The 19,625-nt window shown below is 55.2% G+C and overlaps 1 protein-coding gene across 1 annotated transcript in view; it reads right to left on the bottom strand.

Annotated features, from left to right (window-relative positions):
• Positions 1–15,023, bottom strand: part of PLXNA2 (plexin A2) — a 226,595-nt gene extending 211,572 nt beyond the window's left edge. The window contains exon 1 of the mRNA XM_069544266.1: positions 14,936–15,023. The gene's annotated coding sequence lies outside the window, so the exon portion shown is untranslated. The remainder of the gene's footprint in view (positions 1–14,935) is intronic.
• Positions 15,024–19,625: the final 4,602 nt, after the last annotated feature.

Genomic DNA, 19,625 nt, shown 5'->3' with positions numbered 1-19,625 from the left:
CTTCATTCCTCGTGCGTCAGAAGACTACCGTTGACTGACTTTGCCAGGCATATGGCCAAAGTATGATATCCACCCATGGAAACACCCTCCTCGGCTCCCTGCTGTTGCCCAGACAGACTTTGGACTGCTAAGTGCCCAAGTTCAAGTCCTCCCAAGCTGGCTCTTCCGTCTTTCTCTGGCTCTCCTTCCTACCTCTTCCAGAGTGACTCCACTCCTAACGAACTTGTTCATTTGCTGAGTCCCCAAAACACCTCGCACAGTTTTATCTCTGGAATGTCCATCTCCACTTTCTTCTTGGCCTATCCAAACCCTGCCCATCCTTCAGCATTTCAGGAAGCCTCTAGACACGCACCCGTCTCTTCTCCAAAGTCCATTAGAAACTGCTGTTTCTAGCAGACACTGCACTTCAGTGTCGGCCCTCTTTTTCACGTGACCATGTCCTACCTTCCCACCGAAGTAGAGATCTTTGACATCTGTGCAGCATTAGGCCTTTGACTCAGGACTGCACGCAGTCTCGGAGAAGGCGATGGCACCCCACTCCAGTACTCTTGCCTGGAAAATCCCATGGGTGGAGGAGCCTGGTGGGCTGCAGTCCATAGGGTCGTGAAGAGTCGGACACGACTGAAGCGACTTAGCAGCAGCAGCAGCAGCAGCAGCACTCAGTCTGACTTGAGGAGAGCAGGGCAAAGGGGAGGGGATCGCATATGTGCTTCCCTCACCCTCCAGGCTGCTCTAAGCCATGGTGGAATAACACACTTGCCTCGATTATTTGTCATAATTGGTCACTGGGCAGCAGTGAAGAAGAGGGTGAACCATTTGGGAAGGATCCCGGCTGCTGTTCATCTTGGGCCCACTGGGTAATGAGCAAATGTCATTAGCCAGGTGGATAAGGTGGGGAAAAGGATGGAGCAGAGTGGGAAGATGCCAGCTCTCCTTTGAAGAACGCCCCCTACAGACAGGACTGGTGCAGGAAAAGCCTTGGCAAGAGAGTGCCAAAGCCATGAGCCATACATACACTATCGTCGATCACATTCAGAAACACACACTCATGAGTGGCCAGCAGACAGCGTAGCGTGATCAGCAGCAGAGGGGGTGCGGTGAGACTCCCCCCGCCGGAAGGTTTCGGAGGACTCTCCTATGAGGAAGTCAAGCTCACCGTGACACATGGCAGCAGACGCAGACGGAAGGCTATGGTAGGATATGAGTGTGTACTGAGTCACTTCAGTCCTGTCTGACTCTTTGTGACCCCATGAATCGTAGCCCACCAGGCTCCTCTGTCCATGGGATTCTCCAGGCAAGAATACTGGAGTGGGTTGCCATGCCTTCCTCCAGGGGATCTTCCCAAACCAGGGATGGAAACTTCGGCTCCTGCAGCTCCTGCATTAGCAAGCAGATTCTTTACCACTGAGCCACCCGGGAAGCCCTTTGGAAGTAGACCTGGGTGCAAGTCTTGCTCTACCACTTCCTGGTTCAGTGACCTTGAACATGTTATTTAACCTTTTGGAGTCTGAGTTTCCTTAACTGTAAAAGGATACCTCACAGGGTTGTGGTGAGAATGAATGAGAAAATAGACGAGGTGTTTTGCAAACGCTACGGTTTTGAATAAACACCAATTACGCTTGTTTCTGTTTTTGGAGAAACACTTGCAAGGGCATCATCTCCTTGGCAACAATGGCTGCCCTGGGTGGTGGCGACGAAAAGGAAGCCTTGGCCTCACGCAGGTGATGGGATGGTTCTTGTGCGTGGAGCTTGGGGACCCAGGCCTCTGGGGAGGACCTGGGTGCTGCTGGTACCTAGTAGCCATTACTCCAGCCCTTGGGCCCCACACTGCCCTGGGTCTCACCCCCTCCTCTCAGGGCCCTGAGAGAGATTTAAGGGCCCCTTTCGGGCTCTGGGTGATTCACCAAGGTGCCCCTGGCAGGAAAGGGAAGAGAGGACAGCTGGTCTACAGGAGGAAGGAGAGATGCTTGAGCTGCTGGACCGGGCTGAGCTCCACATTTTGGGGGGGCTCTTCCCATGCTTGGGATATGGTCAGCACAACGGAAGGAACTCCCCTCCAGTATCTTCTCTGCCTCTCCTTCTTTCCCGGGCTTTTCTGAACCAACAGCTGCCTTTGAATAAAAAGCTGTAACTCCTTTTTATGAGGAAGCTTCTTAAGCAGGCTCTGTCCCAACCCTGTCCCTCCCCACCTTCAGCTTCTATTATTTTACTCTCTTTGTCTGAGGCTCTGAGCTCTTGGCAGAAAAGATCCCGAGCTGTCAAGCAGCTTCTCTTAAGTAACAGGCGCACTCAGGCTCACACGGAGGAGGGGAACCGCGGCAGCGCTGGATAAAGTAGACACGTGGACACAGCGGGGCCAGGGACACTCTGGGCAGAGATGTGCTCACTTACGGGGCTTGCCTGTGCCAGAGGCACTCGGCCTGGAGGACCCTGAGCACCTGGGTGAGCGGGGAGGGGAGAAGAGGCTTTTGAGGCCCTACAGCGGTGAGCAAAAGTGAAGGGCACAGTTATAGGGCAAGCTGGCCACGGCCGGGGAGAAGATTGTACCAGAGGGGGGAGAGGGAAACACAGGCCGGGGCAGCACGGGGCCACCTGGGCCGGAGATGAGAGGGCTTTTCCAGGGAGGATCTGGCCCCCGATGATGAATGGGGTGCGAGAGAGGAGCCTGGAAAAGGGTAAACAGCCAGGAGGGAAGCGAGAGGGAGGGAGGCGGGGGCAGAAAGAATGTTGAGGTCAAAGAGCAAAGAAAACGCTCCTGGAGTGATTAATTCAAGATCTAGCAGGCAGCCTTCAGGAGCCACATGTGCTCAGGGCATGCTAGGCCCCGCCTCCCCGCCCGAGGCCCCGCCCAGGTGCCCGCAAGTCTATTTTCCCCAGACCCACTTCACACCCTCTGGCAAACCTTCCTTTCCGTTTGTCCTGAGTCTCCAAGGGACCCCACTGTAGTATAAACTAGCATTTGTGTAGCGATCTTATAGCTAACTAATAATTTCACCTACACTGAGTGCCAAAGAATTCGAATTCTGGTACTGGGGAAGGCTCTTGAGAGTCCCTTGGACTGCAAGGAGATCAAACCAGTCAGTCCTAAAGGAAATCAACCCTGAATTTTCACTGGAAGGACTGATGCTGAAGCTGCAGCTCCAGTACTTTGGCTGATGTGAAGAGACGACTCATTGGAAAAGACCCTGATTCTGGGAAAGATTGAAGGTGGGAGAAGAAGGGGGTGACAGAGGACAGGTGGTTACATGGCACCACTGGCTCAATGGACATGAGTTTGAACAAGCTCCAGGAGATAGTGAAGGACAGGGAATCATGGGGTTGCAAAAAGTTGGACACGACTGAGTGAACAACATCCTGTTCACGCACCGCTCATGCAAGCCCGTGAAGGAGGGAGGAGCATCAGCATAACCACTTCACAGACATAGGCAGACTTGCAGTGAAATATTTCGGAGAAAGCAGTGATCTGGAAGTGGGCCTTGGATGTGATCCTGGAGTTACATCTCTCTCTCTGCTGCTCTGCTGCCTGGAGTGAGAGGTGCCACCAAGTGATACCAGCAAGGACAGACCCCCGACTCTGGAAGTCAGTTTCCCTGCACCAGGCGGGCTCTGGCCACACTCAGCACATACTGTCACCAGTCTTCCGGAATGGGCGTGCAGTGTAAGGAGCGCAAGTCAGACCTGCGTTCGTAGGGGCAACCTGTGAGAGAGGAAGAGGCCTGGCTAGGAGCCCTCCACCCAATGCCACTTGGCTTCTGTCCAGTCCCAGGGAGGGGCCGAGGACTGGAGATGGCTCAAGGGCTAGCACAGGTATGGCAGGTGAAAAGAATCCAGAAATAGGGCTTTGCAGGCAAAGAGGCTGGGGTGCCAAAGTCCCCTCCCCACCCGACCTGCTCTTATCTGTGGGGGAGAAAACCTATACTTGCCATCTCCCCTGCTAAGACCCTTGCTTCCGCGGTCCCAGCAGCTGGCCCGAGATCGCAGGCAGCCCCTACCTGCCTCTGACTGCCCTGTCTTTTCCAGCTCTCTACCCCGGCTCCGCATGCTCTGAGTCCCAGCCCTGGCAGATCACTGATTAATTCAGGGCTGTTTAATAACCCTTCTATTTCGATGAAACAAGCTGTCTCATTTTCTTTATTTTTAACACCGACTTTCGTTTCTTTGCTAAGCATCTTACTGTCATTTAAATTTCTCTGTCTCCAACCAAGCTGATAATAGACTGGAGTGAGCAGCTGCTTCCGTCCTGTTTATGACAGTGATTAGAAGTTAGAGCTGTGCAGGCAGAGAGCTGACCACGCACATGGCTCTGCCCCTGCTTGTAGACAGAGGGCTCACTTGGACACGATTAGGACAATTCCGGCTCCAGGAGAGGCCAGGGCTTACCCCAGTCCTCTAGCCTTCCTGGTACCCTGCTCCGAGGGGAGTCGTGGGGTGGGGGCGAAGATGTAAGAACCGACTCTGTTTACTGTGGAATTTAGGCCAGCAGCTGCGAGTCATTCTCACGGACCTGATACCCAACCTCGCTTCTCAAAGGAGCCTTTTCCTGCATTGAATTCCCCGAGCAGCAAACAGAAAGACCCACGGTGAGAGCGCTGGGGTGTGGGTGAGGACTTCGGCCATCACCTCTTCCACCTTGCTGTTCCACAGGAGACCTGGTCATCTCCTTCCAACTTCTGCTTGAATCCCCCACGTGGAGGCAGAGTTCCTTCCCTCCCTGGATCACATGACTGGCTGATTTCTCTCTTCTGTGTTCCCACAACACTTAATTTGTACAACTATTATTTGCTCTTGTTCCCCTTTTTCCCTTGCCACAGTGGGAGCTCCTCAAGAGCCAGGACAGTGCCTTGCCTCCCTCACATGATACCCGCCACATAGCAGGTATTTGATAAACATTTGTACAAAGTTAATTACGTTGTGCCAACTTCAGCCTCCTTGCAAGTAATACAAAAAAAAACAAAACGCAAAAACCCAAAACCTTTCTCCTGCCTGGGCAGGCTCCTGGGGAGGTGGCCTGTCTGTCCCTACCTGACAGGTGTTCTCCACTTCCTGTCCTCAGGCCAGAGGCCACTGCTTCCTCAGAAGACAGGGCCTTGCTTGTCCCTCTAGGCCCAGAGTGACTACAGGGCTGGTGGAAGCCTTGGCCCGGGAGGCTGGGGGCTCATGGCAGGAGTCAGTCAGGTGGCCTGGGCCAGGTCCGCTGGATCCCAGCCCCGCCTCCTGTGGCCTTCGGGCCCACCACGGCTGCCTGAGAAAGCTCGCAGGTGCGAGCTGGGCAAACCCGGCCAGCCCCGGCTCCCGCCTCCCGTTCCGGCAGTCTCCCAGCCAGCTCCGTCTGCAGACAGCTGCTCGGGTCATTGTCTCAGCCTCTCCAAGCTGTGAATGCCGAGTCTATAGAGACCGCCACGCAAACAGTGCCCACACTGCCTCTGGGGAGGGAGGGGAGAGCTGGGCTTTGCCAGGGCCATTGACTCTGCAAATAGCAAGGCCTGCTGTGGATGGGGGAAAGCTTGCTGGAGTCTTTAACAGGGGGGAGCGGTTTCTCCACACACTGCCCTGTGCCACAGAGAAGCATGGGGGTGCCCAAGGGCTGGCAGACTGGCAGGGCAGGGGAGAGGTCCGGCCTCGGGGACACCTGCTCAAACCCAAGAAAGAGAGACGTGGTGGGGCACAGGGTCGAGGCATGGGAGGCTGGAAAGAGAAGTTCCCACACAGGCAGGTGGAGATGTGTGCTGGGCCTGGCTGGGGCAGACGGACCTCCTCACTTTCTCCACAGCTCGACTGGCCGGGCTGGGTGACAACCCGCTCCCCCAGGCTGGACTCAGCTTCTGCATCTATTGTGTGGACCCGGGGAAAAGTTGCTATCAAACACTAGACGTTTCTCAAGTGTTCTACGTATAACACCTATTCTCTTGCAGTGCAAGTGGTTTTCTTCATAACATTCTGGAAAAGAAACCCAAGGCACCTTGTCACCCTCGTTTTCCACCTCTGGCTCTTGGGCAGTGCTGCGGAAGGCACGAGGCTCCCTCTGCTTGCATCCACCCTCCCGTGCTGTTTCCAACGAGGGGCCAGGCTCTGCACTGAAGCAGGGAGGGCTGGGTGGAGGGAGCTTCTTGGGCTAGTAGAAGACAGCTTCTCCCCCGACATCCTGCTACGTTCTGCCCAGGGATCTAGTTCCTGGGCCCCAGGGTCTAGCTTGGGCCCTGGCCCCAGTGTCTGCAAGTGCTTTACATGCTGTGTCCATCCCATTCATATCCACGCTTCTAGGAGCTCTCTCTGCAGACAAATGTAAGCTGATTGCAGGCAGGCAGCCAGGAGCCTGGGAACTCTGCCCTTTGCCCTTCATTGGAGGCTGGCTCCCAGGAAAATGCCAGCGTGTCATTTCTGTGACAGTATCCTAAATCTCTACTCTTAGATGTGAAGACATCAAAGCCCCAAGGGTAGCAAATTCGGAATTCAAACTCTATCCCCACAGCTTAGTGCCAACCCAGAGCCACACGTATGACCTGGGTGCCAGGATCACCGTGGGTTTTGTCCTCAGTTTCCAGTCTCCACTGAGCCTTAAGCTCTTCATCTATTTCTCTATATAAAAATCTTTAGCACACAGATTTTCTTTAAATAAAATCTTATTTTTATCAGAAAATTCCAAACAAATTTCAGAGAGAGAGAGAGGGGAGGGGAAAACAATCTCTAGCTTGGCTGTATTTCTGCTCTAACTTTTAGAATTATTTTGCACGTTGCGACAATTGTTGTTTTTCCAAATCCCTTAACATTATCTTCCCATGCCCAGCTCCAGAAACAAAGGCAAGTGAGGGTGCTCAGAGAGTCAGGGAAAGAATTCATTCCCACTATACAGATGAAGAAACGGAGGTGCTGCGTGAGGGGCAGGAGGCCATACTCCCAGAGTGTCTTGGGGCTCCCTCGTATCTCCCTCTTTGACCGGGGAGCAAATGGAGGGTGAGCATTAGTCAACAGGTGAGAAAGCTTTCAGGAAGATGGAAGAGCCACAAGTGTGAAGGCAGGCCCTTTGTTCTCATGCATCAGGACCCTAACCTGACACTAGCCTCTTCCTGACCATCTGTTCTGACCCCCCTTAGCTGCTCTCAGCATCTTGAAGACGGGTGCCAGGTGTGACTTCCCAGTTTCACAAATGGTTCCCATGGTTTTCTCGAAGCCTCTCACAGCTAGGTTCTTGGGCCCAGAACCTTCAGGGCTTCACACGATGGGGGTCACTTGGAATGGGGCGTTAGACTTGAATTCTGCTAATTTCCGGATAAACCTCAGGGGGTGTTTGCCTGGCTGAAACCCTAGTGGTTGTGGGTTTTAATTTCACAGAGAGTCAAGGGACTTGCCAAGAAGGTCTGGGTGGCTGAGGTGAGAGTAGGGGACCAGTCCTTTCAGGGGCTTGTGAAACCCTGACTGCCTCTCTCCTGGAAAAATCACCAGCCTCCAGCGTGGAGCAGGGGCTCAGACCCTGCAGGGCTGGCTGACCTGGGCTCCCAGGGCTGGGCGCAGCGGTGGAGCCTGGCCCTCCCGCCTGGCTTTGGCCAAGGGCTTCCACTGAGAACCCCGAGTTCAGAAAACAGCCTCTTCTCCCTCAGGTATCTTTGTAGCTCAGGAAAAAAGAAAGGGAAGCTGCAGTGGTGGGGGGGCGGTGGGGGGTGGTCAGGGGAGGTGGGAGGTCAGAGGCCAACGTAATATTTACCCAGCCCAGCTGAGGGCTTTCGCTTTCACGGAGCAGGAAACCGCTTCAAAGCGGCAATGTCCCTTCGTGTTGCTTCTGCCTGCCCGCTGGCCCTCCTGCCTCCACGGGGCAGTCAGGGCTGTCTCATCCAGCCCTTCCTCCGCTCCTGAACCTTCCACCCTTGGCCTCTTCAAGGCAGGAACCCTCTGCCCTGCCTCCTGCCCAGAGAGGTGCCATGACTTGTCCGTGGTTGTACAGCGATGACCACACCTGGGCGCTCCAGCCTCAGGCCTTGGACCTCTCGTCTTTCCTCTGAGTCAGTCATCTGTCACTTGGGGACGCGGGGCAGGCACTGGGGTTACAATTCCTCACCCGAAGCCTCTATACCATCTACCACCAGAGCACCAAGAGGAAACTGAGGCCAAAGAAGCTCCTGGAGCCTCGAATTCAGTGGTTCTTTACACTGGGTGGGGTTGGGGAGAGTGCTTACAAATTCCTTCTCTTCAGAAATACATACACACACATGCACATACATACACGTATTTCTCAAAAGCATAGACTTTTAAAGGTTTCAAAGGCCTCTTAAAGTCCAAGCACGCCCCCTGGTTCTGTCCATCCCAGGCCCGAGCCTCCATGCACCCCCCAAATCTGATCTGGACACGTCAAGGTACAAGCAGAACACTGCCCTCCATTATGGGATTAGAGAAAGTTTTCAAGTTGAAGTCAGATCCGCCTGCTTGTAACCTCCCTCCCTTAATCTTCCCGGCATTCTCTGTGGACAGAACCTTTAAAGGAGAGTCCTCCAGGAGGCAGTCAGAAGGCAGAGAGGGCTCTTGGAGGGGGCTTTCCTGCTCAGCCAAGGTGAGGGGGGGAAATCCAAATATATTTTCTCTGGGTTCCCTTTAATGGGTTCCTTCAGACAAAAGTGCGTGCGCTAACAGCAGGATTCTGGACACTTCAACGTGAATACAGATGAGTAACAACATTTCCTGATGAAGCACAGCGGAGTCCAAGCTGCCAGCTCCAGGAGACCGGAAAGGGATGCGATTTACATAGAATACACAGTGCAAAGCCCTTGGGAGGGTGCTGCATGGAGATCTCGCTCTAGGATGTTGACTAATAGAAAACAACTATAGTGGTGTCAGTTTAAAATCTGTGGAGAGGGGGAAAAAAAGGCTGGGGTAGCTCTGACAGGCTGAGGAAGGGGAGAGGGTGAGAGGGAACTGTGAGGTTTTCCGGCATCGCAGTCTCCCTCCCGGAAAACCTGCAGCTTCCACTGGTAAGAGCAAAGGGGAAACTTCTGCACCTCCACTCCCTCTGATCCCCTAGCACACTGTTAATTCCATTCTGCCTTTACTTTCCTGTTGAAATTCTGGGAGGGGAGGTTCATTTTCCCTCCCCCCAGGATGCTGTAGTGTCTTGAAGGCAGGGTCAGTTATAGTTTTGTCTTGGTCCTGGGTGTTACACATTCCTGGCACTGCCTAAATGATCAATTTCTACTTGATTAAACCTAAGTGGGTTCCGATTCCAGGTTTCATTGTCTTTCTGTCTTGGTTCAGCACAAGGGCAATGATTCTCACGTGGAGATTGCACTTGGAGTTTGTTGAGCTATTCCACTCCTTTTTCTCCTATCCCTCCCCATCCCTCCACATGCAAACTAGAAACCAAGGTGGGAAGGCAGGGTTGTAAATGCAAAGATACAAAAAGTTTAACTCCCCAGACAGCATGGAGAAGAAGTGAAGGTGCCTTAGTCAGGGCCTCCGCCCCTCTCTCAAAGCTGCAGAAAGAACACATGCTTTTGTTGGGGCGGGGGGCCCGGCAGAGCAGGGGGGATAATCCACGGCCCTGGGAGCTCTCCCGCACTTCCTTCTCGAAGACAAGCTGAACTCTTCAAGGGTGACTCCACTGCCTTTTATCTCTCATACCGAAAGTAATTTTAGCCAAGGGAAAGCAGGATTAGACTTTCATAACATGATACATTTATCTTGTTTTTCTTTTTTCCTTGCTCTCTCCTCCCTCCCCTCCCTCTTTGACCCCAGGTAAACGTGAACCAAAGGGGGCACCAAGATTAAATATCAGAGGACACCATCAGATCCTAAGAGATGCTCCTTTCCGGCCGGCTGCCATCCCCAAACTTTTAATATCTTCCCCACCCCCATCAGATGGTTACTGTCTGTTCAGATGAGAAAAGCCTCTGGACCCTGTTCTCTCCATATTGTCCTCTGCTGAAATGAAATGGGGAATTATAATTCAGAGAAAGGCTCCCACAGAGAGTATGAAGACAAAGATAAAATCACTGATACAACGCTGACATGCGTTCAGCTCCTGAAAGGTCTCTTTTAAAAAGTCTCCTCGGGAGCAGTCTTGCCACCACCTGAGACTGTTTGGAAAATGCACGTTTAGGGGGGCTGGGAGAAGAGGAAGGCCTCTGAAGGCACCTTGGGGTCGGGCCAAAAACTTGCATCGCTGATAAAGAGAGGCTAGAGCCTCTCCGTGGCGGGGCCAGCTGGCGGCCAGGACTGCTTGAGAACGCCTGCCCACCCTCCGGCCCCCAGACGCATCCGGCCAACCCGTCAGGCCCCTCCCAGAGCGGCTTCCCCACCCTGGCCCCCCTCTTAATGCCGCAGGCGCCCTGTCCTGCTCCCCTGCCACCAGACGGGGCCCAGACGTCCCACTGGCAACGGGACCCTACCAGTTGTGGTCTCAGAGCAGTGACAGCTGGGAGTTTCTAATATATCTTAACTATATTTTTCCCTTCTCCTAAAACAAAACAAACAACAAAAACAAATCAGAAAACACACACACAAAAACCCTCTACAAAAGCCACTGTTTACGGCCCAGATTGGTTTTCAAGCGCCCCCTCTAGTGGAGAGAACCTGCAGCTTCGGTTTCCCAGTTCAGCCCCCTGAGGGCCTGGGAGGACCCAAGGGTCTTTCTGCCCTGTCCTTCCCACCGGCTGTCCCTGAGTTTGCTCTCAGCCCTTCCCGCCCCTCTTTCACTGTCAGGCTCTCTGTCCACTGTCACCTGCCTCCCTCAGCCTGTCTGCAGCTGCTCCTGCATCTTGACTTGGGTCTCACCACGTGCGCGTGGCACGCCTCTATCTTGGTCTGCATCTCTGGTCGGTCTGCTGGGTTCCCTCCCCGCCTAGTTCAGGGCTCCAGGTCTGGGGAGAGGGAAATGCTTTGACCAAGCCTTGGAGCAAGTGGTCTGTCTCTGAGGGCCAAGGCAGGGACTCCTCACCCAACTCCCTCCCCCGAGGGGAGGGAACCCAGCCTCACGCCCGCTCCCTAGCAAACCTGGCACCCCCACGGGGCTGATGTGCAGGTGTGAAGCAGTCTGTAGCCTGAGCTCGGAGCTCCGGCCTTGGAGGCCCGCGTGAACCCAATGTGCCCCCTCCATCCACTCTCCCCACCATCCCGCCAGCATCCCCGTGGGGCAGCCTGCTGCCAGGCCAACAGCTGGCAGAGCCCCAGGGAGGGGCCGGCCAGCAGGGGTTGGGAGGAGGATGCTGGTGCCAGAGGAGGGGGGTAAAGGGTCCGTGGGGGCCCGGGCTGAGCCGGGGGCCGAGGGGAGACAAGGCGGATGGCCTGCGGTGAGGAGTGGGGGGCACAGGGAACACCCCCACCCTGCAGGAGACAGGACCAGGCCAGGGCAGGGGCCAACGCTGAACCCACGGCGGGAGCAGGAGCCCCTGTGCTGCTGGGCCCTTTCTCTCCTCTCCCTGCCTCCCCTCTTCCTCTACCCTTACACTTCCCCAGTAGGGACCGGGCTCCCCAACAAAGAACTTTCTGGCCTCTATTTCTGCCCTGGAATCCCAGATAGAAGAGGAGAAGTTCCCTATGCCCCAAAGGCCAGGAAACGGAGGCCTGGAGAGGCTGAGGGCTACGCCCAGGGAGAAAGGGGGTGTCCAGCGTTTTCCTTCATCCCTCCTGGCCCTTGGGACCAGCTGTTTGACCCCCTCCCCCCATCCCCAGGAAGAACAGCCTTTCTCTGTCTCCACAGGGCTCACCTTTAGAAACAACCAGACAAGAAGGGAACACCCCCCCCACCACCCCTCATTTACTCTAATCAGGCATGAAATCTTTGTAACTAAGTGGAAAAAAAAAAAAACTGTTTCCCAGAAGGGAATCGGTTCCGTTCATTATTGTTGGAACTGAGCATCTGCGAAGGGGAGAAAGATGCTCTTAGAATGAATTGATAGCAGACTGGCCCTGGGCGAGGGCGGCAGCGCTTGGGGGTGGCTGTGTCCACGAGCTCTAAAACTATAGCACCTCAAAGCCTGCTCCTGCCAGTTTCCCTGTTGATCAGCCTGACTTATTTGTAGTTCACAGACTCCAGTAACACGATGCTCCAGTCTCTTTATGATCAGAACAGGGCGGGGTGGGGGGGGGGCACGGGCTGCGGGCTTGGCTTGGGGCGTCTCTCTTCCCCTCGGCTGTGATGGACACAGATGATACTGGCCCCCCCACCCCTGTCTGCGTGTGTGGAGACAGCTGTGTGGCAATGCAGGGAGACAGCTGGGGCGGGGGGTGGGGTGGGGGAAGGATATCGCTCCTGGAGACAGAAATCGCCTCCCCCTGCCCCAAACCCCAGAGCTTGGAGAGGCAGCCGTAGCAGAGGAGGCAGGACAGAGACTAGAAACCCCCCCAACAGTGACAACTCCAGCGCCATAAATATTTCATGGCACCTGAACTGGCGAGTTGAGGCTGCTGCCAGCTGCTGCCGTGTCTATTTAACTGTGTCACTGGCCTCCCATCCTGCTCATGTGTTTCCTTGTAATGTGCCCATGAAATAAAGATGAACAGAATCGCCAGAAGGATCTGGAAGTGGGCAAGGAGCCTGGTAGAGAAGTAGCTGTTCTTCAAGGGGTGTCTCTGGAACCTCATGTTAAGCTCAGATTCCATGACAACAGCTGGAGAACTTTTGCATCTGACATGCCTGCAGCTCTGATGGTCTAGAGGCTGGAGGGGGCAGATGTTCCCTGGCGCTCTGGGGACAGGGGTGGGTGTTCAGGGCAGATCTGAAAGCAGGGCCACCAACCTTGTAATTGCATCGTTTCTTTGGGGGTGGTGGGACACCACCATTTACTCTTCAGTAAATACTTACAGCCTAGGGCTGCAAGGCCAACCAGTCCCCCTGTCTGGCACCAGGCTATAAGTGACCGTGGTCCTCGCATCTGGTCAAAGAGAAGGGCCAGGTGGAATCCCCTTGCCAGACTCGCGGGCCTGGGCGGAGGGGCCCTTCCCACTCTCCATCACTCCCCACCTTGACGCTCCTCAGCCGCGTCTCCATTGCACAGCATTCTACATGTCATTTCCATTTAGCTGCTCTGCAAGCCAAGCTGCCCCATCCTAATACGATTTGCTGAGGACAGCGAGGGAGCAGAGAGGGCAGCCCACCCTGCCCTGCCGTTATCAGCGGTGCCCGGAGAGGGCTGGCTGGAGGGCTGAGCGGAACCACTCTTTCAGGTGATGCTGGCAGCCGGCGAGGCTCTGGGATGAGGAAGGGTGGGTGGAAGCAGAGATGCCGGGTGGAAGAAGGGGAAAAGCACAACCTCACCAGGGCGTCTTGGCAGATGGCTCTTAGTTTACCCACCTTTCCTCTGGACCCCCTCCCCACAGGCCTAGGTAATTACTTCAAAAGGTACTAGATGGGGATGACGGGAAAGTTAATGAATTCTCTTCTTGCCAGGAGGTCACGGGAGAGAGAGCTGCCAGCAACTCCTGGAGCATTCTGGGGTGACTGCACGAAAGTTGTGCATGTCAACTGGGAAGAGCTGAATTCTTCCAGCCAGAGCTATCTCTTCCCGGGGCTCTGTCGCTCTGGGGAAGGCCCCAGAGCCCAAAGCCTGCCCAGAGGGAAGAGTGAAGCTTCAAGGAAAGAAGGAAAGAAGCCCAGCGAGACAGGAGCCTACTATTGTGTGCGGTGGGGGTGGACGCTGAGCTGAACCTGACTCCCAGCTCCCAGAAGGTCCAGCCCTGCCCGGCCCAGATACTCATCCTCATCTGCCGCTCATAACCTTGTCCACTGTGCTCAGGGAGAGAAGGAAGGGGATTGAGTGGGTTCCCAGATCTCTGTAGGTTCCTCCAAGCTGCTGGGTCCCCAAGCCACCACCTCGAGCTGGTCCTGTCTTATGTCCCGTGTCTACCCACTGCTAGGATATGCCACGCTTGCCCTAGGATCTTAGATTCTTACAGGAGACTGATGATATTTCCTCTACCCACTTCATAGGGCTCTCCTTTCTAGAAACAGCTGACTCCCTCCAACTCCATCCCTCTGAGTAGGTAGCTCAGATGAGTCTGAGTAGGCAGCTCTTTACTAGAGCAAGAATCATGCCAAACAGGTGGACATTCGTCAGGGGCCTGGGATGGTAGTTTCGGGATGGCTCTCTGTCTGACCATCCAGACGATGATTAACCTATGTATAGATTACCTGTGGGATGGAGAAATAGGGCTAGAATTTTCTAAGATCCCTACATCACTTGTGGGGTGGGGCAGGAAGATGCCGAAGGAGAGAAATATCCTAAAGTGGCTTATAAGGGGCCTCTCAGACCCGAAACAAGCTCATCCTTCAGCCCCCCGACCCTCTCCTGCAGCTCAGACCTGGGGGGGGGGGGCGGGGGGCGGGGATGGGCGCTTCACCGCCAGGGCGCCCAGAGCACTTGTCCCATTCCGTGCCTTGGACTCCTTCCCTGAGCCTCGGGAAGCTGCGCCTAGGATTCCTGAGTCCCCTGCTCCGAAGAACCGCCAGTGGCCTCCAGGGTCTCTGGGCTCCAGAGTGAACGCCGCCCTCCCCCCCGCCCCCAGTCGAGCGGCGGCCACCGTGGACCCGGCTTTCCTGCGGGTGCGGTGTCCGGGTAGGCCCGCTTGGGGCTGCAGCTCTCGGGACAGACCCGCCACCCCCGCGCTGCCCGGAGCCGCAGCTCGCCGGCAGGTGCGCCGTGGAGACGCGCGGAGGAGCGCCGCCCGCCAGCAGCCGGTCGGGGAAGCGGGGCGCCTGCGGGGAAGCGGAGAGGGAGGCGGCCGCACCGAGTGAAGCCCGCACACACGCGCGCGCGCGGGCGCCGCGCTCCGGCCCGCGAAAGTGGCCGGCCGGGCGCGGGGACTCGCCGGCTGCAGCCGAGCCCGGGCGCTCGGGGCTGGGACCCCGCGGAGGCGGGGCGCCGGGGAAGCCGCCGCGGGGCGAGCGCGCTTCGGGAGGATCGGGCGGCGGGCAGGCGCCGCGGACTCCGAGCGCCCTGCCTCGGGCGCCGCTTACCCAGCTCGGAGATGTCGGTCTGTCCTTCCGTCCCCGGTCCGGCCGCTTCGGCCGCCGGCTTCCGAGGCCGGCGCGCTGCCTGCCCCTCCGGCTGGCCCACGGCTCGCGATCACGCGGGCGGCCGCATCCACATGGGGTCCAGACTCATTAAAATCCACGTCAAGCCACCAGCCACTTATCTGTATTCCTGAAGTGGCCCCTCGGTCTCCGGCCCGCGAGCCCCTCCGTCCTCCGCCGCCCGGTGGCAGCCCCGCCGGGCGCGGCGGCCGGCTCGCGGGGAGAACCGGGAGGCGCCGAGGGGGCGTAGGGGGGGCGGCGGCGGCGGTGGCGGCTGGCGGTGGTCTCTCCTCGGGAAGCAGCGGAGCCCCGGCTGTCTTCAGATTTTTTCCAGCGCGACTTTCCGGGCTCCTCTGACATCAGCAGTCGCGGCGCTTCCTTCCCTTCTCGCTCCCCGGGTTCGTTCACAGTCCCATTTCCTCCGGGAACCTCGCTCTCCGGGTCTATTTCGAGGTTGGCTCCGCTCGCTCCGGCAGCCCCCGGGCTCCCCACGGCTCCCGAGCTCGCGCGGGGTCCCTGTCTGGATCGCGGGGTCCCTGTGTCTGGATCGCCTGCCCTCTCGGCTGAAAAATTCCCAGCAACTGCGTTCGGCCGCGCTCCCGCTCCAGTCTGGCGCGGACGGCGCTGCGCCCGGCGGCTCGGCTCCCGCGGCGGCGGCGGCGGCAGGGCCCTGAGCGCCGGCCCCCCTATATTACCAGGCGGCTCATTATCATAGAGGCCGCGCGCCTTAACCCCCTCCCTGCCGGCCGCGCCCGCCCGGACGGGGGCCGCGCCCGCCGCTGGCACCGCCCTCTGCAGCCAGCCCCCTGCCCCTTCCCCACCCCCCGCCACCCCCCTCTCCACCCCCACCCCCGGACCTCCTCCTCCGCCAGCTGTCAACAAAGGACGACCAGCTTGGGCCGGGGGAGGCCGCCCCGCTGTCTGCTCGGCGCCCAACTCCAGCCCGGACCCGCCAGCCACCTTAAGTGGCCAAAGCAGGATTGCTTTGGGGGAGGGGGGTGCGGGGGGTGGGCACGCCAATCGTGCTGGGGCCTGGGAATTCGGGTGGGGGCCTCGCCGAGCCCCGCAGGGCGTGGGGAGCTCAGGACTGAAGCGGAGTGGGTGGGTGAGGTCAGTGGGGACGTGGGCACAACCCCCCCCCCCCCCGCCGCCAGCATCACCTGTCACCGCGCGCATACTGCACAGCCCCTCTTCGTCTTTAATTTGAGGGGTGCGTGGGGGGGGTGCCGACCTTTGGCTGATGAGGTTAAGAAGGGGGCTCTCGGAATTTGTGCAAGCAGATTCCGTCTGCTCGTGAATCTCAGAAAGCCAACAAGCTGTCAAATGAGGTTTGAAGTTTTTTGTTTTTTGTTTTTTTTAATTACCATTTTTATTATGTGAAGACGAGCCTTGCTCTGAATTGCAAGTTTTGGACTCTGGTTAGAGACCCTGGGCATCTGGCAAGTGAGGGAGGCTGAGACCAGCTGGGAGCTTTCTATGTCCAGACCCAGGAAGCCTCCCTGGCAGGGGAATCAGAGAGGTACATAACTTGTTCTAATACACTAAGGTGAGAGGCGCCTGGATTCCGGATGGCAGTGCCTCGGTGCCTTAACTTGCTTGCTTCCACGTCCTGTAGAATCTCGGTTCCCCCGCAGCCTCTGCACGCGGCTTTGCGAAACAGGCCTGCGAGCTGGACCCCAGCGACTTCGCAGGATCTGCCTAGGCCCTGTTGGCGATCAGAGCACACGCGAGTTTACTCAGTACGTCTGAGTGTTCCGATAAGCTCCGTCTACTGCCCTCTCGTGGCCACAGGCCTCAGTGGTATAAAGAAAAGAGAAGGGGAAAGAAAAAAAATCACAAGAAACCCTAAAAGAAATCACACGTAATTCTTAGCGCAGCAGGGGCCTTAAAGAACAAAAAAAAAAAAAAAGAGAGAGAGAGAGAGAGAGAGAGAGAGAGAAATAAATGTAGACTCACCTGTTATGTTGTGCAATCACCCCTTGAATTAAGTAAAGTATTCTGGGGGAAACGTAATATTTACTTCATCCACAGAAATTAGCTCATTTCTCAAAAGTTCTTTTCTCACTGTTAATTAGCTGAAATTTGTCTTCTTGTGACTTTCACTGGTTATTCTTTGCAATGTCCTGTGCAGCTACAAAGAATTTGTTTAAGCTGTCTTTCCTGATCCATACCTGCTCTTTTCTTTGAACTTCTTTAGTATTTATTGTTGGTAGTCCTCCAGGCAATTATCATGTTACTCTACATTATTATTTATTTCTTTTTATAAGTTGATCTTGTCTCTCCATCCAGACAGCCTTGCCTACTGTCTTAACTTTGGTTAGACTGAATATAAACCACAATTTATTAAGGAATATGATTTGAAGAAGATGCTAGAAGATTTTGGAAAATATCTTTATTTGTTTGATACATGGAGCATGGGTCTGGTCAGCTCAACCCAGGATAGGCAGTGGTAGGCTTGGAAATACCTAACTGATAAAGCTTGAAGCTGAAAATTAGGACCTTCTGGTTCTCTAATGAAGTGCGCGTGACTCTGGAGGAGGTTCCATCTCTCTCTCTCTCTCTTTTTTTTTTTTTCGCTGTTGTTCAGTCGCTCAGTTGTGTCCGACTCTTTTCACCCCCATGGACCGCAGCACGCCAGGCTTCCCGGTCCTTCATCATCTCCCAGATCTTGCTCAAACTCATGTCCACTGAGTTGGTGATGCCATCCGACCATCTCATCCTCTGTTGTCCCCTTCTCCTGCCTTCAATATTTCCCAGTATCAGGGTTTTTCCTAATGAATTGGCTCTTTGCATCAGGTGACCAAAGTATTGGAGCTTCAGTTTCAGCATCAGTCCGTCCAATGTGTATTCAGGGTTGATTTCCTGTAGGATGGACTGGTTTGATCTCCTTATGCCTCAATTTAATTGTCTTGGGACGATTTTGATTTTGGTAGCAATTTAAATAACTTTCTAATCCTACCTCCTGTGGCCCAGAAATCAACCCTAGAAGGAAGAGGAAGGGAGGTAAAATGAAGCAAGCTTCTCCACTCACGGCCTCCTTCACCCCAGTCTCCCCTCTCCCTTTCAGATGAACAGTGAAGAAAGAGAGGGAGAGAGAGAAGCCGGGCGGAAAACCGGTTGCAGGCAGCGTGACCCGATGCCACCCAGTTTGCACATTGCTACAGAGCACAGCCTGAGGTCTGAGTCCTGTGACGTGATGGGGGTGCCTGTGGCCCGCACAACAGTGGCAAGGACACTACTCGGTCTACTGGGAGGCACCTGTTAAAGTTTCCTTAACTTCTCTGGGCCTTGATTTGTCCATCTGTAACATGGGAATTCTTACTTTCAATCTTCAGAGAGTTGTGAGAGCTAAAATGGAAATATATAGAAATGTTAGAAGATTTTAATAGTGTCTTAAAATGGAAAGATTTGTTCAGATTTTTAGTCCTGATAGGCTAAAACAAATATAGATCCTATTAGTTAAGCACATTGTTACAACAATATATCTTGGGAATAAAAAAAGAACAACTTGGATTCATGCTGTATATTTAGATATAACACCCTCTGAGGCAATGGCAATATATATGAGCCTTTGATCTTCAAAGGTGCTCCAATAATCATATCTTTTTGATCACTGGGTATCCATTCATTCATTTATTCCACAAACATCACTTATTAAGAGTGACTTTATTAGATTTCTTAAATGGAATGGTACGTAGTACATGATTATTTCCTCCACACGTATTTTTTTAAGGGAAATTATGTTGATAATCATGCTCACAGGTTCCGTGCCCTCAGACCCGTCTACATGTTTCTGGGACCTGAGTTTCCTGGTATCTGTGTGGGCTTTGATGTCCTCTTTCTCATCCTGTTCAGCTGATATGAAACTCATGGCCCCTGGGGACTCATCAAGCCTCTGCCAGCCCCTTGCCGTTCCTCCTCATGCCCATCAGGAGCGATGGTCACAGCCCAGCACAGCTCTGGGCAAGTGGTGGGTGTTTAGTAAATGTCTATCAGATGAACAGAGGGATGGGTGGGCAGATGTTTGCCGTAAGCCCAATCCTCATCTTTGGAAGACTGTAGCTCAACAGGGTTTCCCTCCCCCCAGCCACCTACCTCTACAGGCCACGGTGCTCCTGGATCCTCAGTCCTGCAAAATCACCGGTGCCTGCTGCATTGCCATCCCAGGCCCCAGGCTCTTCTTTGCTGGTCCGCAGATGGGTGGCTTGGGCTGGGGAGGAGGGTCAGAGGAGTGGGAGAGCACAGGACAAAGGCACACTCCGGAATGGAGCCGAAGTTTCCCTGGGAGAAAGAAGGGTTGCTCCTGCAGAGGCAGGTCTGGCTGAGCAGGCCTTCGAAGGCCTTTGCAAGCAAGCCTGAGACTTTAGGGCAGAATAGGCCCAAATGGGCAACCAGCCCACCCCCAGGGGAAGTCCTCTCTGTCACAGTAGCAGCTCCAGCCCCACAAATAGATGCCAGTGCGGCAGCCCCTCGGATCACGGGAGGTGTTTCTGGTGCTGGAAGGCAGCCGTACTTTGGCAGGCTTTCAGCATCCAGTCTGCTGTCTTTCGGAGGTTGGGAGGGTGGCAAGCAGTCGGTGTTGAGCATGGGAACGCTGCCTGCGAGTGTGCCCGTGCATACATTTAGGGGGCCT

Source organism: Ovis canadensis, chromosome 12 (assembly GCF_042477335.2).
Source record: "Ovis canadensis isolate MfBH-ARS-UI-01 breed Bighorn chromosome 12, ARS-UI_OviCan_v2, whole genome shotgun sequence".
Classification (NCBI taxonomy): domain Eukaryota; kingdom Metazoa; phylum Chordata; class Mammalia; order Artiodactyla; family Bovidae; genus Ovis; species Ovis canadensis.
This window is presented reverse-complemented; position numbering and strand designations above follow the sequence as displayed.